Genomic DNA, 19,939 nt, shown 5'->3' on the forward strand with positions numbered 1-19,939 from the left:
GTACATCTAAACAAACTGAAATGAGTATGTCAAAGACCTCTGCATATCCATGATCAATTCAGCATCATTAACAACAGCCAAGCCTCAGAAGCAAACTAAATGCCCACCAACCAGGGCACAGGCAACACAATGTGATATGTACACGCTGCAAAGGTGACACTATTCAACTGCTAAGACAAGATCCAGCCATTTGAGATGGTGTGATTGAAGTAGGAATCCTTGTGTTAAATGAAAAAAATAAGCCAATTACAGAAAAGCATCATGTGATCTCACTCATGTGTAAACTAAAAAGGTTGATTTTTTTCTTATTAGAGTTGAACACCTTCTTCTTCTTCGGGAAAACACCAAATGGCGAATGACACCGGGGCAGCGGGAGGACCCGGAGGACCCGGGGGCCCAGGATTAAGAGCAGGGGATTCGGCACCGGTCTTAGGGGCCGCGGTCGTGGTCGAGTCCATGGCCATGGTTGAGGCCACGGAGCTCTTGGAGGAAAAGCTGAAGACAAGGAGTGGATCCCCATCACCAAGCTGGGCCGCCTAGTTAAGGACATGAAGATCAAGTCCTTGGAGAGCTACTTGTTTTCCCTGCCCATTAAGGAGCATTGACTTTTTCCTGGGTGCATCCCTAAAGGATGAGTTTCTGAAGATCATGCTAGTGCATAAGCAGACTCGGGCTGGCCAGAGGACCAGGTTCAAGACTTTTGTAGCTATTGGGGACTACAATGGTCATGTTGGTTGGTCTTGGTGTTAAGTGCTCCAAGAAAGTTGCCACTGCCATCCGAGGGGCCATCATCTTGGCCAAGCTCTCCATTGTCCCTGTGTGGAGAGGCTACTGGGAGAACAAGATTGGCAAGCCCCACGCTGTTCCGTGCAAGGTGACAGGCCTCTGTGGCTCTGTGCTGGTGCGTCTCATCCCCGCCCCCAGAGGCACTGGCATTGTCTCTGCTCCTGTGCCCAAGAAGCAACTGATGATGGCCGGCATAGATGACTGCTACACTTCAGCCAGGGGCTGCACTGCCACCCTGGGCAACTTTGCCAAGGCCACCTTTGATGCCATCTCCAAGACCTACAGCTACCTGACCCCCGACCTCTGGAAAGAAACTGTGTTCACCAAGTCTCCTTATCAGGAATTCATTAATCATCTTGTGAAGACCAACACAAGAGTCTCTGTTCAGAAGACCCAGGCTACCACATACGGATTTTTATACAAGAAAAAAAAAAAAGTTGAACACAAGATGGAAGTCACCAGAGACTAGGAGGGCTAGTGGGGAGAAGCTGTGGGGGATGACAATAGGTTCCAGGACATAGATGGGAACGAGATCTCTACGGATACTGGTGACGTCATGCATGCCTCAAAAACCTAGAAGAAAATAGAGGAAGTTCTTACTAGGAATAAATAATAGATGCTTGAAGATAATACATTTAAACATTATATAATTACACATCATACAACGTACACGTGTGTCCAGGTTTTACATATTATACCGTCGAGTGTACATTTTGTGTTTAACTGTCCATATTTTAAAACAAAGGTGGAGTCAAAATGCTCCCACTGCAATTGCTAAGGCTCACTGTTTTAACCAGCAAAAGCTTCCCTAAAAAGAAAAATAAGTGTTTTTGTTTAGGTGCTGTTTAGTTGTTTAGATTTTCAATTTCCATTTTATTTTATTATTTTATTTACAGCAGGCCAAACCTACAGCATCTGTCACTACATTGCACATTATTGAGAAGAAGAAGGATTCAAGTAAGGATAGAGCAATATCTGGAATATTGAGTCGCAAAACCAGATAAAGTCTTTACCCAAATATTAAAACTCTGTAAGTACTAAGAAACTGGTAGAAATAAATTATAAGGCCTTTCCACTTCAAAAATAATAAGATAACCAGCGGAGCAAAGAATGCACTGGGGGATGAATGTAATTAAATAGCTGGCTCAAATAATGCACATTTGCAAATCTTAAGGAAAAAAATCTTTAAATTATTTTGAGCATAAGCTGAAAGTTAATAATGTAGTTCAAGCTTCTCCCGGGCTTCCCTGAAGGCTCCTTGGCACCACCTAGTGGCATTCATCACTAATGACACAACTAATGTCAAGAAAATTTTAACATCGCTGTTGATTTTTCCTTTTCCTTAGAAAAATAAACTTCTACTAGGTTGGGGTTGGGGGGGGGGTAGGCTCCTTCTCCATAATATGAGCTGTGAAGCATTCCAGTTCAACATAAACTGCCTAATAACAACTATATAGCTATATACACACATTTGCACCACCCCACCCCCCCAAATCCAACACACTCCACTCTTTCCTGCCATACAATTATTTAGTGCCTCCTTTGAACCAGACCATGTATCATGGGCAAGTCTTTACACTCTAGTGAAGAGAAATGCATAATAAATACAATATACTATACCAGGTGTTTATTGCCTAAATGTACTTTCATGAATAATAGCATCTGGCCACATGGAGAATAACAGAAAGGGGAATGGTTTGCAGAACAAGCAGCCTTCCTGGTGGCTTTTCAGGAAAGTGAGAGAAGGTCTTCCCAGAGCTGGACATGCCATCTCTGTGAGATGTGATGGAGAGAAGTAGATAATGAAGCCTGGTCCTCATTCTTCTGTCGCAGTCTCTGTGTCTCGTTTTAATCCTTGTTAAACTGGAATAAGAACAGTATCCTCCATGCAGAGTAGCTGTGGTAACGAAGAAAGTTAATACATGGAATGAGAACAGAAAGTAGCTGGCACACATTGAGTGTCCAATACTAATTGCCTTTGACTCTTTGGGCTAGGATGTAATCACTTGGACCAGCATAAACGGTGACTGGGATGCCACTCGGCTTCCACCACACCAGGTGGACCCAGCCCGGTTGTCTTCATAGACAGTAATCCATTTATTTTATCTAAGGATATGATGGAGGACTCACAAGTCATCATTTTCCTCCTTGTGACTCTTGTATGAAAAGAAATGTTTCTACAACTTTCTCTTGCTCTGAGGTGAGTAATGGGACCGAGTCTTGGTATGAATAACTTTGTGGTTCCTACAACTTCCTCTGTCAGTACAGAGTGGGTTTGGCAGGGTGGGCATAAAATGTCATTAAAATGCCCTAACTCAAGGCACTAAGTGGTTCTGTGTGTTTGTGCTTCTTGTAAATCTTGTTATGTTCTTATCTTCTATACACCAGGAAATCAAAGAGAAACAGGAGAGAAACAAAGGGGGAGGGAGAAAAAAATAAATAGGAGAAAGATGGAATAAATTCATTGTGTGCTTATGTGTTAGCACTTTCTATTTACTAAGCCCATTTTATTAGCAGAAACTCCCACGAGGAGGTCATATTTGTCTTCACAGCTTAAAATGTTAAATATAAAAGTGAGCCTCTGGGAGTTGAGATAGCTTACCCAAAGCTACACGGCTGGCCGGTGGGAGGCTGGTGTTCCTACTACAGCTTTACCACTGTATTCATCCTCATCCACAAGCCTTCAAGCTTCCCAGGAACCCCAGAAGGATGAGCCAACCAGGCTCGGCTTCCCAATCAAATGAGCCATGTTCTAGTATCCTGCCCTGTTTGCCCACAGGTTAAGGAGTTATTCTTTTAAAATGCTAGAATTTGGCAAAGTGACAAAAAATGACCTATGTCTGTACCAGTCATTTGTGATTTTGATTCAGTGAAGATTTAAGGTTTCCCCTTCAGCATGGCATGTAAACTTTTCTTGGGGAGCAGAGTCAGCTTTACAAAAAGTTTTAATGCTGTCAATTCAAAGCCCCCTTTGTGCATTATACATAAGGCTGTCCTTGTAGTCAGCCATGTACACATTAAGACACTGCAATGGGTGAGTACTGCTACACACAGGAGAAATCTCAGACAGACAGTGACAGGTGGCATGTGGACTTTCAAAACCAGCATCTTTCTAAGTCAAATTTGACTCACCGTGTGAACAAGCTGCATGTTTTCTCATTTCTCGCTTTTGGTGGAACTGTCTGAGTCACTATTTTGATTAAAAATTTACAAAAGAAATTCTGTCTGCAGACACCTGGTAAGCTGAGTCACTGGTATTTTTAAACCTGGAGTTTCTTAAATAGAAACTTTAGACACCTAAAGACGTGAGTCAGAAATGTTTTCATAGCTCCATTTTCTTTACAAAGACATTTTAGGGGTTTCCCCTTAGTATCGCATAAATATTTTTGAGTGCACTGTGCTACACTGTGAAGTACAGGAGTGAATTAAATATAATCTCGTAGGTTACAGATCTGAACGTCTAAGTGAGGAGCTGAAATACATTCATTTTATTGAACAGAGAATGTACAACTTCAAGGATCAGGGGGAATTGGAGAGTTACTAATTAAAGTAGTTGAAAATTAAGCAGGTTTTTACAAAATGGGAAGCCACAATCCAGAATGTAAAAATAGCACACAAACGAGAGTCAAGCCAAATGTCTGATCCATTCAGGTGGATCTTTCAAAAAGAGTAGAAAATATTTCTGATTAGAGAACCTGTACAAAGTGCCTAAAGGCAGCATTGTGAATAGATAAGAACCAAGACCATATACGCACAAGTCTAGGTCTGAGAACAACAGTGAGAAGAAATTCTCATTAGTTACAGTTTCAGGAAAAGCCTGGCTCTATATACTATATAATTAACTGCTTCTGAACTGTAGTTAAGACTCCCAACCTCATACTCCAACCTATTCAGGCTTTCTAATCTGATTTATGATTTCCAATAAAAGCAATATCCAATAACAACAATAGTTATTCCTCATTTTAGGAAACGGGATTAGTGGCGTTCACATCTACTACATCAACAGAAGCATGGACAGCCAGCCTCAGAATATGTTACCTGCACCACACGCCTCTCACTGCAGTCAATCTCCAGTGGCAGGTCGTACACAAACTCAACTTGGAGTAGATTCAACTGTATATATGCTAAGCACAGTCCACCAAGGTTCGTATGAGTCTTCTTTCTATCCCATAACATTCTCAGCCCCTGGCTCTACAGGCTCAGCCTCTGTGTGTCCTAAAGACCCTGGGATCAACCCTCAAACAAAACAATCAGATACACTGTGACATGTGGATTCAGAGAAGGTTGGGACAGAGGGAAGCATCTTGGGGCTGCTAAGGTGAAGGTTCTCAGGGAATTCACCACAGTAATCTCCCCTAGAGAGAGGAAGAATCTTCCTTCCTTCTTTATCCATTCTCCCATTCCCTGTCCTCTTGAGGTGAAATCTCAAATAATCCACTTGCCCACAAGTATTGTTTTCAGACACTATGTTTTGAAAAGTCGTTCTGAGATAGAATGATCTTTATAATTATTGATCTATGTAACTGTGATCTAGACAAACCCAAGAGTCTAGCCTTGGGGAAAAAATCATGAGTGGAAATTGCTAGTGAAATATATCTGTTCATAAAAAGTGTTTTATGAACAATATACAACCCAAATGAAAAAGGATTAAACTCAAGGAACAGCAATCTGTAACATTAAAAAGCAACAAAACACAAAGGAAACTTCAAGTTACAGTGCCTGGCAGTATGTTCCTCTGAAAATTCAAGCCTCAGAGTTTTGCAAGTGACAAGACAGCCTGACAGCCAGACATGATCAAAGAAAAGTCAAGCCCTCAATGAACTTTATTGATCCAAAGGTGTTTATGAATAGCCGACTTGATCAGTCGTTAATACAACTTCATTAATAGTTTGTGAATAAGGCTTAGTCACAGATAAAAAGTAGGATGTTTGGATTTGCCCACTGTTTACTGACAAGGTCTTAAAAACAGAATTGGCTGTTATTATTATTGTTTTAATTAATTCTCAGTCCATATATTCATGGCTGGAAGAATCTTTTCATTACACAAACTTATCTACTATGATGGAAAATTGTCCCCATGCTAATTGAACTGTTAAAATTTTTACAAAACAAAAATGTAAGAAATATAAATTTCCAAAACAGGAATTGCCCATTTTAGGATGGAAAAAAATGTAACTTCTGAATTCTTGTTTTTAAAAAATATCTTTCTAAAGACTCAGTTACTATTCATTGTGCTCATTCCAAAATCTCAATAACTAAGAATAATTTCTGTGAAAAACAAAAGATTTAGCCAGGAAATAAGGCCATGTGAGCGTGTTGTGATGAGTCACAGGTTCTTTGGTTTCTATTGCTGGGAAACCCAGACTTCATCTGCGCAATGCAGGATGCTCTTTACAAGCTGCGCACCTTGCTAGGGCTGGGAACTAAACAAAGCAGGCTCCCTCAACTCCTGTTGGATTATGAATGAAGATACATACTTTGGTTGTTTGGTTGTTTTGTTTTTCGAAACAATGTTTCTCTGTGTAGCCCTAGCTGTCCTGAAACTCACTCTGTAGACCGGACTGACCTCAAACTCAAGAGTCCGTCTCCACCCTGACCCCCAAGGCTCGGATTAAAAGCACCACCATCTCCTGGCTTGTTTTGTTATGTTAACCAGAGAGACTTTTTGTTGTTGGAAGTGATGACTGGTGTTAGGAAGGAGAAATCAAAGAAGAGAAGACAAGGAAAGAAATCAGATTGAGGTTAGGATCAGGAAATAGCTCTCTGTGGAAATAATAATCAAGCTGATCACGAAAGAAAGAACAGGAAGCACACAGGTGACCGAACACTGGTGTCACAATGGAGCCCCAGGGAATTTGAAAAGGAAACGGACATGAATCTAATGAGCAAGGCCAAGTGTGACTTGAGAAGAATCTGAAGACACAGGTGGAGAGGTACTTAGCCAAGTCCTCGAGGCCATGTTGAAGTGTTTGGATTTTGTGTTAAATGCAGCAAGAATCTCAACCAAATGTACACCAAACCCAAAGCAAACAGAAACCAGCTTTCCTGGCAACCATTCTTGACCCCACAGCAGCCATGGGTTTTACCATGAAACAGCTTGCTTCAAAGTCCCATATTATAACTGCCTATTCAGAAGTAATTCTTTTGTGAGTCACTCTGATCATAAAGAGCAGGGACCCAGGCTAGATGTGAAATGGAAAAAGAGAATCTTAGCTATGCGACTGGGGGCGGGAGGGTGGGGGGGGATGGATCAGTGTGTCATTCACAGAGCTCTGTTTGAGGTGGTGAACACTTCTGCCCAGGAGGCAAGCACAGGGAAGGCCACACTCCAGAGGAAAGCAACAGAACATGGGTTTTCTACAGTTTAGTGTCTGCTGGATATTGTCCACGTTGTCTCCGGTGTTCATGTCAGCTTCCCAGCTAATTAGAGTTACCTCTATTGACAGATATGGAAAAGGTCACTGCTCTGGGGACTTGGCTAGGGAGGGAGCACTTGACTGTCATTGGATTTGAAGACAAATAAGACACAAAATTCATTTCATTTAAAATCCCAAAAGATTCAAACTCAAAGGGAATAGAGAGGTCAAAGATTCCCAGGGAATCTTGCACTTGGGTTCAAGGGCACCAGCTGGACTGGAGAGTGGGTCAGGAACCCAAGCCTAAAGGACTGTTGGATTGGAAATAGGCATGGACGTGGTATGACAGGGCAGTCTGAGCCAAGAGAAAGCTAACATACAGTGACAAATACACACCCGTCTGTACACATGGAATACATGTGCAAAAAAAAAACGCTTAAAAAATAACTAACCTCACAGGTGAGTCCCTGTGTTCTCACTGAAGACTCAGCATGGCTCCAATGTTACTCCGGATCTAATGGTCACACAGATGTCCCTGACTAGCCAAATGGGTCACAGGACAAAACCAAAAGTCAGAAATCTGTGAAACAGGTATATAGAGAGGAAAGAGGTAATGGGGTGGGGGGTGTTGTAAAAGGTGAGCTAGAGTAACCAGAATGCATGGTATAGATGTGTTATTGTTGTGTAGCTTAGTGTTTCTGTAGAACTCCTAACAGAGGAGATTGGGGCTATTTCTGAAGGTCTTGCCTGCTTTTAAGACCTTGCTACACAGAGAAGCCCTGTCTAGAAAAACCAAAAACAAACAAACAAACAAACAAAAAGACCCTTGTCCTCGAACTGGTTTGCCCTGTCCAGCCTTAATAGGAGGAGAGGTACCTAGCCTTACTGAAACTTGATATGTCACGGTTAGTTGATATTCCTGAGAGCCCTTCCATTTTCTGAAGGGAAACTGAGGAGGGGGGGGAGGGACTGGGAGAAGAGGAGAGAGGGAAAATACGGTGGTTGGGATGTGATATGTGAAATAAGTTGATTTTTAAAGAATAAAGGAATAAAAGTATTGTTTAAGAAAATTACATTCTAGATTATGTAAAGTAGATTTTAAATGAAATGAATTAACCTTAAATTTTATTTATTTTTACACAAGTTGCATTATCCTAAATTTTCTCTTATTTGAAAGAGCCGGCATAAAGAGCTAGCAACCCAAGCCAGGGGTCAGAAACTACAGCCTGGGGCTAAATCTTATGCTCAGCTTGTTTTGAAAATCAATTTTTATTGGAAGATGGAATAAAGAAAAGAAAACCCTCTCAAAAGATGATAACTTGTGTTCTCCATTAGCTAAATGAACTACAGTTTGTACATTTATTTTAGAGACATTTATTACTAACACTTTGCAGCCCCAGAAAACAATAAAAGCAATGTGCAGCCTAGTAAATAATTATAAATCAGAAAAAAATACTCTATTGCCATAGAGTTTTTGTTATGTCTGGGTCTCTCTCAAAATGACTTATCAGTTGAGTTGACCCAGTTGTGGTCACTGCAGCCTTAGAATTTCCTTGTGTGCCACAATGTGTCCCCTACAAGGAATTAGAGCGAGAGAAATCTGTCAAAAGGCAGAAGTGAGAATTTACCTGACTTTACCACCAAGCCGTTTTATCTTGAAGCTTCTGGCAAATTCTAGTTGCTTTGTGAAGGTGTTGTGGGGAAGAAAAGACAAGTTGCCTCCGGGGTTACTAACCTCACCGATTTTCTTTCTGTTTGAAGAACATAACCAACAAACCGCCACTAGGTGTCCTCAAAATCCAGCTAATCCTCACTTCGGCACTTTGAGAAGCGAACTCGCCCGGACACTGGACTCAGGAGCTCTCCGGGATAGATTAAAACCCAACAACCCCCCGCCACCCACCCACCTACCCCACCCCTCCCGGTGCACTCAGCACTGCTCTCTGAATGAAAAGAAGCTGCGGTAACAAGTATCCAAAACTTCGGTTCTCGGATTTTAGAACCGAAGGGAGGCAGGGACGATGAGGTGGAGACCCTCCTAGCGAGGAAAATAAAAAAGAGAGGCAAATTTGTAGCCGCCCTACCTCGTAGCAATTTCAAATGTGCAGAAAATATGCTCCGGTTTTTAGCAGTTTTTGTTTTCTTTATGGCATCTGCAAATAAGAAGGCATTTGTTCGACTAAATCTGTCTGTTCGTTCGCATGTGAAGACAGAAATACAGCTCCAAGTCCGCAGGCGGTGTCGCCTGACTCCTCCCTAATTCCCCTCCATCTGAACACTCCTCTGCTTGTCTTTTGCAGTCCTTTCCCTCCTCCATCTCTCCCTCCTCTATTTCTTCTTTTCAGTTTTCTCCTAAACGACATCAAAATCTACCACCTTTACACACACAGCGCGCTTTCCTGATTAAAATATGAATATTTTCATATTCAATAGAAATAATATTTCTTGACTTTGGAAAGTCAATGAAAGGGGAAACTAAAAGGAAAGAAAAGGAAGAGGTGCTAGAGAGATGGCTCAGTTGTTAAGTGTTTACTGATCTATTAGAGGATACGGGTCCTGTTCCCAGCACCCACATGGCAGCTCACCACTACCTGTAACTCGAGTTACAGGAGAGCAAAGGACCTCTCTGTCCTCCATGGGCTCTAGGACATATACAAACACTCAGGCACAGATATATAAAATAAACAAATATTTAAAAATGAATAGGAGGAGGAGGAAAGGGGTGGGGTGAGAAAGCAAGCAGGTAACTGCCCAAACTGACCTAAAAGTTGTGGGACATAAGGTCACGTGGTGGGAAGCGGTGGCGGGAGCTGGAGAAGGTATTTCCCTTCATCTTTCCTGCCTCAGACTCCGGATTCTTTATCATGTTTCAGGAATTTCTAATCTTACCACAGCCAGATGACTCACACCGGCTGACTGGCTGTCTAGGCTTCTACCAAACACCTGTGAAGATAAACCTTGGTTAAACAGCAGTCACTGCAGGGTGGCCTTTGCAGAGATAGCCAGGGGAATTTTCAGGGTTGAGTCCAATTTTTCCCCAAAGCCTCACAGACCTTGATCTTACTTTCAGACATATTTGTGTCTGACAGCCAGAGGCTAATTACACACCAGGAATAACCTCCCATGGACTGAGACCTGCTTCTGCTCAGGGAAAGAGACACATGAGTACAGCATAACCTTATTTGGGGCCACAAAGGGTTTTGGTTTGCAAGCCACTCAGACCATGCCCCTTCCGCACTCACTTCACTTCCTCAAGTTGCCTTTTAGGGACATGTCATTTTCTCTGTCTCTCAAGATCAATTGAGAGGTTCCTTCTAACTAATGTTTCTCCATGCAAGGTGTAAGAGAACAGCAGGCCACATAGTCGGATTCAAAATATAAATGTTAATTATATAAATAGTGTCCCTCCAGGCAAGTGATAAAGAAAATAACCAAGGAGCTATATTCCTGAAGGTCTATATAAAAATAAAGCCCTATAGAGAGATAAACCACACATAAGCAAATAACTATAGGTCAACTCTTGTTTCTAAGACACTAGTTAACACTGAGCCTTTAAATACACTAGTCCCTTCTAGGAGTTCTATAAGCATTAGTTAATTTAATGTTTTCAACAAGCTCATAAGGTACATATAATAATTATAAAACTAATGATCGTGGAGGTATAAATTTTTCTTTAAAAATATACATATATATTATACATATATAATATATATTATATATGTATGTATATATGTATATTATATAGTATATGTATAATATTGTAATATATGTGTATTATATATAGTATATATCCATTATATATATACATATAATATATATAATACACACATATATATATATTAATTTTTTTCTGATCTAATTTGAACAGGGCTCTGAGCATGCCAGAGAACCTGGAAGATCTGAGGATTTAAAAAGAAAAGCTAAAGCTGAATGTGTGTGTGTGTGTGTGTGTGTGTGTGTGTGTGTGTGTGTGTACCTCTACCCAGGTGACTAATGTATTTGTGTGCTTCTGTGTGGAGGCCAAAGGACACCCTCAGGTCATGTACCTGAGGTACATTTCTCAGGTACCACCCATGTTTTCCACCTTTGTAAAACATAAACAAAGTTTCTCACTGGCCTGGAACTCAAATAAGCTAGGCTGAGTCCTAGGAATCTACCTGGGCTTTCCAGTGCTGCCCCCAACCCCCATTCCCAAGTTTATTTTTTTAAGTGGATTCTGGGAGTTAAAGAAAATCCTGGTGCTGGCAAAGTGAGCGCTTTACAGATTGAGTTCTTTCTTCAACCTTAATTCAAATTCAAAATTGGAAATTAAACCCCTGAAAATAATTTTGAAGTTTAAAATTACCAATCTGCATCCAGATAAAGAAAACATGCTTGTTGATCACCACCCACCCCACCCCCCACCCCACCCCCACTCCCCCAACCTCCCCCCATCCCCCATCTTCCTCACTTCCTTTTGTTCCTTCTTTCTATTTCAAAAGATTAGACTTTTCTGTTCCAGTACATTGCATTTCCTGGTCTTCCTTAAGCACAGTGCTGGAGGGCAGAGACTAGAGATTGAAAGGAAGAATAGCCTAGGCATTTCCGAGGCTAGACTGACCTACTGCTGAAACTCCTCATGCCAGTAGCAGGAAGTCCAAGCGTGGATACTGAACGTCTAAAAACTGGAGTGGCCGTGTATGAATCTCAGGCAGACTAGGTGAAACGCCAACAGAATAGCAGAAAATTGGCTCTCAGAGATTGTCTGAAATGCTGTTTTATTTTCAAGGGATTGTAATTTTGATGCTCCTCAAAGTATGAGCCAGGGTCATCTGCCAAACATAAATGTATTAACCATCAGCAATGTGATAGAAACAAATTGGGCATGAGTATAAATCATGCATAATACCTCATAAAATTGAAAGCTTTTATAACTCAAAAAAAATAGACATGCACCATGGATTGGAACAAAATCAATTAGTCCTCTTGATAGACAGTTCAGAAAACATCTGTTTGCTTCATCGGGTCCTGACTGGTGTCTACAAACTCCTCCTAAGGTAAAGGTTGCTTCCCAGAATGCAGGGTGAGTGTCTTCCTCCCCAGCTGGGGTCTAACTTCCACAAAGGTGAAGCACTGCTTCAATTACTGGTTGACCTGACTTCCTAGAATGTATCTGATGGTCAGTGTCTGTTGAGTGACTGAGACACACTCATCCAGCACAATGGAAAATGGCATTAATTTTGTCTGGGAATTTCTTAAGACCACAAGTTCAGAGACCATAAGAGATAGTCTTCTTTGTTGAGCTCAGAGCACCACTGCCCAGGGAAGATGGGGAAATTCTTTCTTTTGGTTCTTCTTCATAAACTTCTGAATCATTTGGATATATTTTTCACACACACACAAGAACTTGGTTGGTGATACTTTAAACGTGCATTTATACATCCTGCATGTGCACGTGGATCCAAAAGATGAACACATTTTAGCATTCTCTTCTCATTTCTAGGAATGGCATTCCTGTTTATTTTCTTAACTTATTTTCCAAAACTCAATAAAAGTTTGTAACTTTCCTCATAATTACATTCTTAAGCTGATTTCTAAAATACTTTGTTTTTGAAGTTGCTATTCAATGTGGGCTTTCTTCCCCCACCCCCGTCTCTTTCTCGCTCTCTCTTAATTTAACTGAATGCTCTATCAGTGAACTTCGGTCTCCCTCTATTCCCTTCTTTTCTATCGTTTGGTACAGAGGAATCAGCTGAAAGCTGGGTTTTTTTTCTGTCCATTATTTTAGAAACTAGACCCTTACTATTTCTAGGATTTTTTAAATTTTATATTGGGAATAGTATCACATTGTTGACAATGACTTATTTTATCTTCTGTTTCCTTCCCTTAGTTGTTCTAGGCTTTATTTCTTATTACTAACAACAGAATAAACTTTTCTTAATTAAATTATTATTAGAGAAGACATTTAGAAATGAAACAGAATACGACACAAAATTGTGAAGGCACTGCCTCTCTGTTGGAGCACTGCCAGCTGGAGATTTAGGGATTAACTATTCTGAATGCTTGCATTATTGAGGTGAAAGTAAAAATAACAAGTTTCCTTATTATTAAGTGGACTTGTGCTCATATTAAGTTAGAACCAAGGCAAAGAAGAAAAGTGAAATAATAAATGTAAAGAAAAGTCAGTGATTAAAACAAAAAAAAAAAAAAAAAACATATCCGTGGCCGCCATAATTTAGGAAACATTACTTTTGACAGATATGCCTCCATAGGCCTATATACCAGCACTAGTACATAGAAGCTGAGCCAGGGAGAATGCCAGCTTAAGACCCTCTGGCAAAGATAGTAAGACTCTTGTCTCAGAAGAGTAAGGGCTGGGGTTCTAGCTCAGGAGAAGGATACCTGCTTATCATGTTTAAGGTCCTGAGTTCAATACCAAGTACCCAGAATTTCATGAAGAGAAGGATGAGGAATGAAGGGGAGAGGAAAGGAGGCCACTTTACTTCATTAAGTTCTTCGTGTCTTGGGTCTCCCTTATGAAGCTTAAGAATCACTAAGCAAATGCCACTCACCAGAGACATTGACTTTTAATCACTAGATAGCTTCCTACAATCCCTGCACTCTTTAGACCATGAAAAGCAATTGAATCAATACAACTGGCAGGAAGATGTGGACATCAGCTCTGCTTGAAATGAGAGCCAAGAGCGTGGCTGATCACAATCTGTACATCCTTTAAAACCAAACAGGGGTTTCCTACACTCATGCAGCCAAGCTCAGGGGCACCTGGCTATTCTTCATTGGAGTCACAACTACAGAGGACAGGACCTCTTTCTACAATCTCTCCTGAGAATGCTGAAGCCAAAAATTGTTTTTTGTCTTCTGGTTGAAGAAGGTCCAATCTTGGGGGCATGGAGACAATGGGAGCTTCCCTACCCTGCTTGCCTGTGATGAGCATGCAGCTAACCCTGGCTACAGAGTGAGCAAGAGTAATCTGTAAAATGTTCCCAAGCCTCTGCTCAGGGATGAAAAGTTTTCCCTAAGAAATTTGAAATCTTGAGCAGGAAGTCAGGCAGGAGAGGGTCAGGGGATTTAATTTATTCCTCTCGGAAATCCTGGAACCACTCATCTGATGTATGTAATTAAATGTGGCTCTTGGTTGTTAATACTACAGGATATTGTCAAAAAAGAAATACAAGTGCTTTCTGGAACCCGGCCATCATTGCCCAACCCCCTCCATAGTTCAATTATGACCTTCCAAATGTGAGAAATAAGGAGTGAGCAGAAGTGAACAAAAGCATGGGAGAAAAAAATAAGCAGCGTCCAGGAATTAAACATTTTACTGCTAACATTAAAACCTAACCAGATGATGTAAGCAAATTAAGATGAAACTGGCCAGCCTAGCCATTGCTAAGAATAATCAGGGACTGAACGACATGAAGGAGAGAGTCACGACAGCTCAGAAGGAGATGTTGCAGGTAGAAGGACAGTTTTTCAGAGATTGCCTTCATCTCTAAGTTCCTCGTGGATAGTCTTACATTTAAACTAAGAATTGATGCATATAGCAACAGATGCTAAGAACCTCTACTTTGTGAGTCCTGGGCTCCTCCCTCTAGAGACAGACTTTATTATATAAGAAATGTACCTTTCTCTTTTCCCAACAAGGGAGAGAATTTAGAAAAAAAGGGGGTAAATTGAAGGAGGAAGTATGGTCTACAACAATTTTAATCTTTAAATCACAATGTAATATTGGCGATGAAAACCATTACAGGAACCTATAGACTAGACATGAAACCTGTATTCCTTGTGTGCCCTTTAGTGCATGAATTCAGAAACCATAAGAAATATCTAAATTGTTTTCTTTAAATAGAAAGAAATGTAAGAAGATTCAGGATCACAGCAATTTCAGATTTGAGTTTGGCCAGTCAACTAGAAATCTGTACACCTCAGATGGCATAACAGGAACAGATTTGTCTGAAAGATTTAATACTAATGTAATTTTCACAATGTTATTCAATAATATTTTGACAAGTTGAATAAAGAAAATGTGAAATTGGACTAAGAACAAATAGGAATAATTGAAATCTTTTTTCTTAATTCATCTCTTTTATTTTAAGGTAATATATAGTTAAATCACTTTGTCCCTCTCTATCCTCCTTCCAACCCCTCCCATGTGACCCTGCTCCCTCTTAAATTTATAACCTCTTAATCCTTAATATATATATATATATTAATATATATATAATATATATAATATATTATATATATATATATAATAATAATAATAATAATATATATATATCCTGCTAAGCCTGGTTAGTGGTGTGTGTGTGTGTGTGTATGTGTGTGTATCTGTGTGTATCTGTGTATTTCCACTGATGTAATTTTTTTTAAAAAAAGGAAATCTCACTTTTTAATCTTTCACTTTCAAATATATTCCAGTAAGCAATAAATCAACTGGTTATTTGTTTTTTTAATGATTTGCTGGCTTATCAAAGATATACCTTTGTTAGCTTTTATGAGGCCTATCATCTGAAGGCAGCCTCCAAAATTAGAAGCTCATAAATTCTTAGCTACATGTCTGAATATGTAGCAGCTGACAGGGGGAGCACTTACAGATCCTTTCTCCATCCTCACTCGGCCAGCTGATTATCCTGTGTCCCCTGGAGCTATCTTTGTAGCTTGGAAACCATTCTGTTACTGCGCACAGTGCAAGGAACTGGGAAAACATCTTCCAGAGTGGCTTCTGAGAAGCTCAGCAACCTGTGTATGCCAGTCACATTTAGAAGTCGCCAAGCCTACTTTTCCATGTGTTCTGAAGACAGGTGTAGATATTAATATTTGTTTTTTATTTATATCAAGACATTTCAAATACACTGTCAGATTTCACATATCTGGATTCAGATCCCATCAGTTTTGGGAGTTCAAACATTTGCTACACACACACATATGTTCTGTACTGTGTTCTTTTTCTAAATCTGCTTTAAAATAATGTAGTAAAGAACTGGCGGAGATGCTTCATCATTCCTGACGGAAGAAAAGTGCTCATATACCTCAAAATTGTTTTTTTAGCTCAATGTGGACATGAAGATATGTATGACAATGGAGAACAGAGGGATGTCAGTTAATTTAGATGTAGATGGTAACTGTTGGGAAAAGGCAGATATAAAATGTTGAATTTGTATAGAAAAAAAAACTGTCTTCAAATTTCTTTCCAGGCCTAAAATTTGATATGTCTGATTATCTCAGAATTAATCTGTCTCCTGGAACCCAAATTTACCTAATAAATTTATGCTACAATATCCATGGCCATTTTAAAGTATCGCTAGAAAAAAAAATTCCCTGGCCATATAATGCTGTCATTCACATGTTTGAGTGACAGAAGAACTCAAATGGAGTTCATAGAAGTCACTATCACTATAACTAAGCACAAAACATGAAGCTAAAGTGGGCAAGCCCGCAACAAAAGCAAAAATGTGCAGGTGACACCATGTTGGTATGATTACAACAGAGTCAGTCCAGATGTCTAAAAGTACAGAAAAGTCAACGCTGCTGGTACACTTAGAGTTTCAGAGAGTGAAGCCACCTCTGGCCAATCCATTTCCCAAAGGAGATCACCGGTCTACTCCATCAAGTATGGAAACCTTCTCTTCACTTTCCTGAGAAACTGTAGGCTTGCATTTCCCCTAATATTCATATTGGACATGTGGTCCCTGCTCCATCAAAGGGAAAGAAGGAGGGGGAGAAAGAGGAGAGAAGAAAAGAGCAGAAGGGCAGAGGAAAGAAGAGAGGTGATAGGGGCAGGGAGGAAGATGGGAGACAAGGAGGAAGAGAAACCGGTGTGTGAATGAGAACAAAGTGTATGCAGGCAGAGTCTAGGCAGCAGAGTGTAATTTGTCACATCCTGTGCTATGTTATCCTGAAAACAGTTTGGGATGGTTACAATAAGCAGAGCCTATGCCAGCCTTTGAGAGACAGACGTGTGAGAAAGGAAGAAAGGTTGTTGGGCTAAGCCACTCAGATATTTAAGTTGTTTGTTACTGGCACAGACCCAGCCTATACTTCCTGTTGTGAGATACAACCCGGAATTAAACATTGTTGATTCTGAACTGAAGCAGCACCCTCTGAGAGCTAGGATACACTTGCAACTGCTCAGTGGCTGGAGATTGACTCAGTGTTGTGTAATTAGAGCAAAGAGAACTGGGAAGCGAGGGCACTGTGAGACACTTACAAAAAGAATGATGGGTAGTTTCTGCATCTATATCTATCTCTCTGGAGATTACAACAAATCTGCCTGTCAAACACCATAACACATTCGCTCGACCACTCGGTGTTTGGGATGTAGTGTCTGTAGACACTAAGATCCAAAGTAAATTGTACTTATTTCTCTTCTCCATTCACAATCAGTTTTTTTTCCAAATGGGTTTTTTTTCTATTTTAATTACAAACCGTCTTCATCATCTACTTTGACACTAAAGAAAAAAATCCTGAAGTCCTTGACCAGTACTTTTTGTTGATACAGATGACAGAGTAGACTTCATCATATTGTACAATGACAGTATTGGTGGTGTTATCCAGTAGTCTCAGAGAAATAACCTGGCCTCTGGAGCTTCATCTACAGCACAAACTCCAATGAAAAAAACAGCCATTTGTTTATTGCTTGTGAATTATCTCTACTAAACACCTGCTCAGACTTCATTGGACAGTCCGTAAAGCTGGGAATGTGCACAGGCATACTTCTGTATGATATTGTCAGAGATGTACACCACAGGCAAAATCTTTATAAAAAGGGAAAGAGCCACGGGCATTCCTTACCTAATGCTGAACTTTTATCAAAGAATTTTTCTTTCCAACTTGCTATTTCAAATAACTGTTAGCCATACAGTGTCTTCTCTTCCCCTTCAGGATATGCAAACCACAGAATTCCGATGAGTCATCCTAAAATAGCTTATGAATATGCCAGGGGCGGAAGGGCATGCTGTTGGGTTCTTTAAGACTTCCTGCCAAACTGAAAAAAAAAAATTGAGACGCTGAACATATGAAGATATTTGGGACTAATCGTGAGGAATAATGAGAATCTAGTCCTTTATAGTTCTCAGCCTAGCAGCAGCTTGACTAATAAATATGTCCAGTTGCATCCTGTTTGTTATACACGTGACTCCTCAAGATAATAATGATCTAACACTAATAGCAAAATGCTTTCATCATCGGAACTGTTACCATCTGTGAATTTTTAGACTTCTTGGAAGAAGAAACTATAACAGAAAGAAAGTATGGAATAGACATAATGCCATGTCTTTAAAATAAATAGCCAGGATCTAATGTGTGGAGTTACAAATATGCATAAAGCATTGTACTGGCTTGTTTTTATATCATCTTGACGCCGGGCATCACTGGGAAGGAGGAACCTCAGTTAAGAAAATACTTCCACCAGACTGACCTGTGTGCATTTCGTTGTTTGAGATGATGTAGGAGCTCACTGTGGGTGCTACAGTCCCCAGCCTAGGGTGTATGGAGTGGGGGTGGGAGGGATTGGAAGGATATCCTGGTACTCTATGAAAGCAGGGTTAGCAAGCCAGTAAGCAGCAGCTCTCTACTATGGCCTCTGCATCAATTCTGTCTCAGATTCTCTTGGTTGAATATTATCAGTTGTAAACTGAATTAAACTCCTCCCCAAGTTGCTTGTGGACATAGTGTTTCATCATAGCAACAGAAAACGAAAGGGCAGTAAGTCAGTCTACAAAACCATCTTGCTGGCTTCCCTGTCACTCAACAGGCCCCAAGGTCCTGGCTTCCCATATGCAAATTAAGGGTGATAGTAATATTATCTGGGCTTAGGCCCTTTAAAAGGCTTGGATTAGAGGTGTCTGTAATAAAAGAATACTGCTCAAAAAATGAACTCTCTGGTGTAGTCTCACCAATAATAACTCTGGAGGCAGCCATTGAGTAATCCTGGAGTGGTCACCTTCCTACAAACCCAGCACTGAAGCAGACTGTTGTATTGCTGTAGTTTTAAACGCAGGTTCCAGAGCCAATCAGGCCAAGTTGCAGTCCAATTGTCTAACCTCTCAGCTGCATAGCCACCAGCACATCACCTAGACTTTCACCCTCAATCTTTAACTGAAATAAAAGATAATTAGTAATAATGATAATAATAATTAACAATAATAATGCCTTCTTAGAGAATCCTGACACTTCAGATGCATAGTGAGTATTGCAATAATCTGCTGTGCAGACAAGTCAGTAAATACTTCTGCAACGCAATAAAACTGGAAGGTTCTGGTTTCTCCAAAAACAAATATTAAAGCAAACTAAAAGTCAACAATACCAGGTTTTACAATTCTTATCCTTGAAAGCAGCCTAACTTAGGAAATAAACAACTGAAAAGTTTGTTTGATGGAGTTTACATGGGATCAAAATATTTGTGCAGATCTTTCCAGATCAAGATATAGGTCTTCTTGAAACAAATTTACTTGCCATGTTTCCCTTTTCTTACAGAGGAAGGATACAGGCAAACAACTTAAAAATATTTCAAACAACAACTCTGTGCTCAAAAGCCACTTGGAGCTTGAAAAGACTGTGCAAACTGAGGAAAGCTAGGAGCAGGCGAGGTGGCCCTTCCAGGGAAGACTACATCAACTGGTTATTCGGTGTCAAAGAAATGGCCAGCCCTGAAAGCATACATACATGTGACATTGTATGTACTGAACAGGTTGTATTTAGAAATATATGTACATATCAATACATACATACATGCATCACAATCCCTGGGAAAAGAGGCCATGAATTTGAATAAGAGCTGTGGGAGACACATGGGAAGG

The 19,939-nt window shown here is 40.3% G+C and overlaps 1 long non-coding RNA gene and 1 pseudogene across 1 annotated transcript; one reads left to right on the top strand and one right to left on the bottom strand.

Annotated features, from left to right (window-relative positions):
- The first annotated feature begins 333 nt into the window (after positions 1–333).
- On the top strand, positions 334–1,270 carry LOC117708731 (small ribosomal subunit protein uS5 pseudogene; annotated as a pseudogene).
- Positions 1,271–2,398: 1,128 nt separating this feature from the next.
- On the bottom strand, positions 2,399–9,390 carry LOC117708300 (uncharacterized). The gene is made up of 2 exons (XR_004606824.2): positions 9,227–9,390; positions 2,399–2,683 (listed from the first exon to the last, which is right to left on the bottom strand). It is a non-coding gene; the product is annotated as an uncharacterized LOC117708300 (long non-coding RNA).
- Positions 9,391–19,939: the final 10,549 nt, after the last annotated feature.

Source organism: Arvicanthis niloticus, chromosome 5 (genome assembly GCF_011762505.2).
Source record: "Arvicanthis niloticus isolate mArvNil1 chromosome 5, mArvNil1.pat.X, whole genome shotgun sequence".
NCBI lineage: Eukaryota > Metazoa > Chordata > Mammalia > Rodentia > Muridae > Arvicanthis > Arvicanthis niloticus.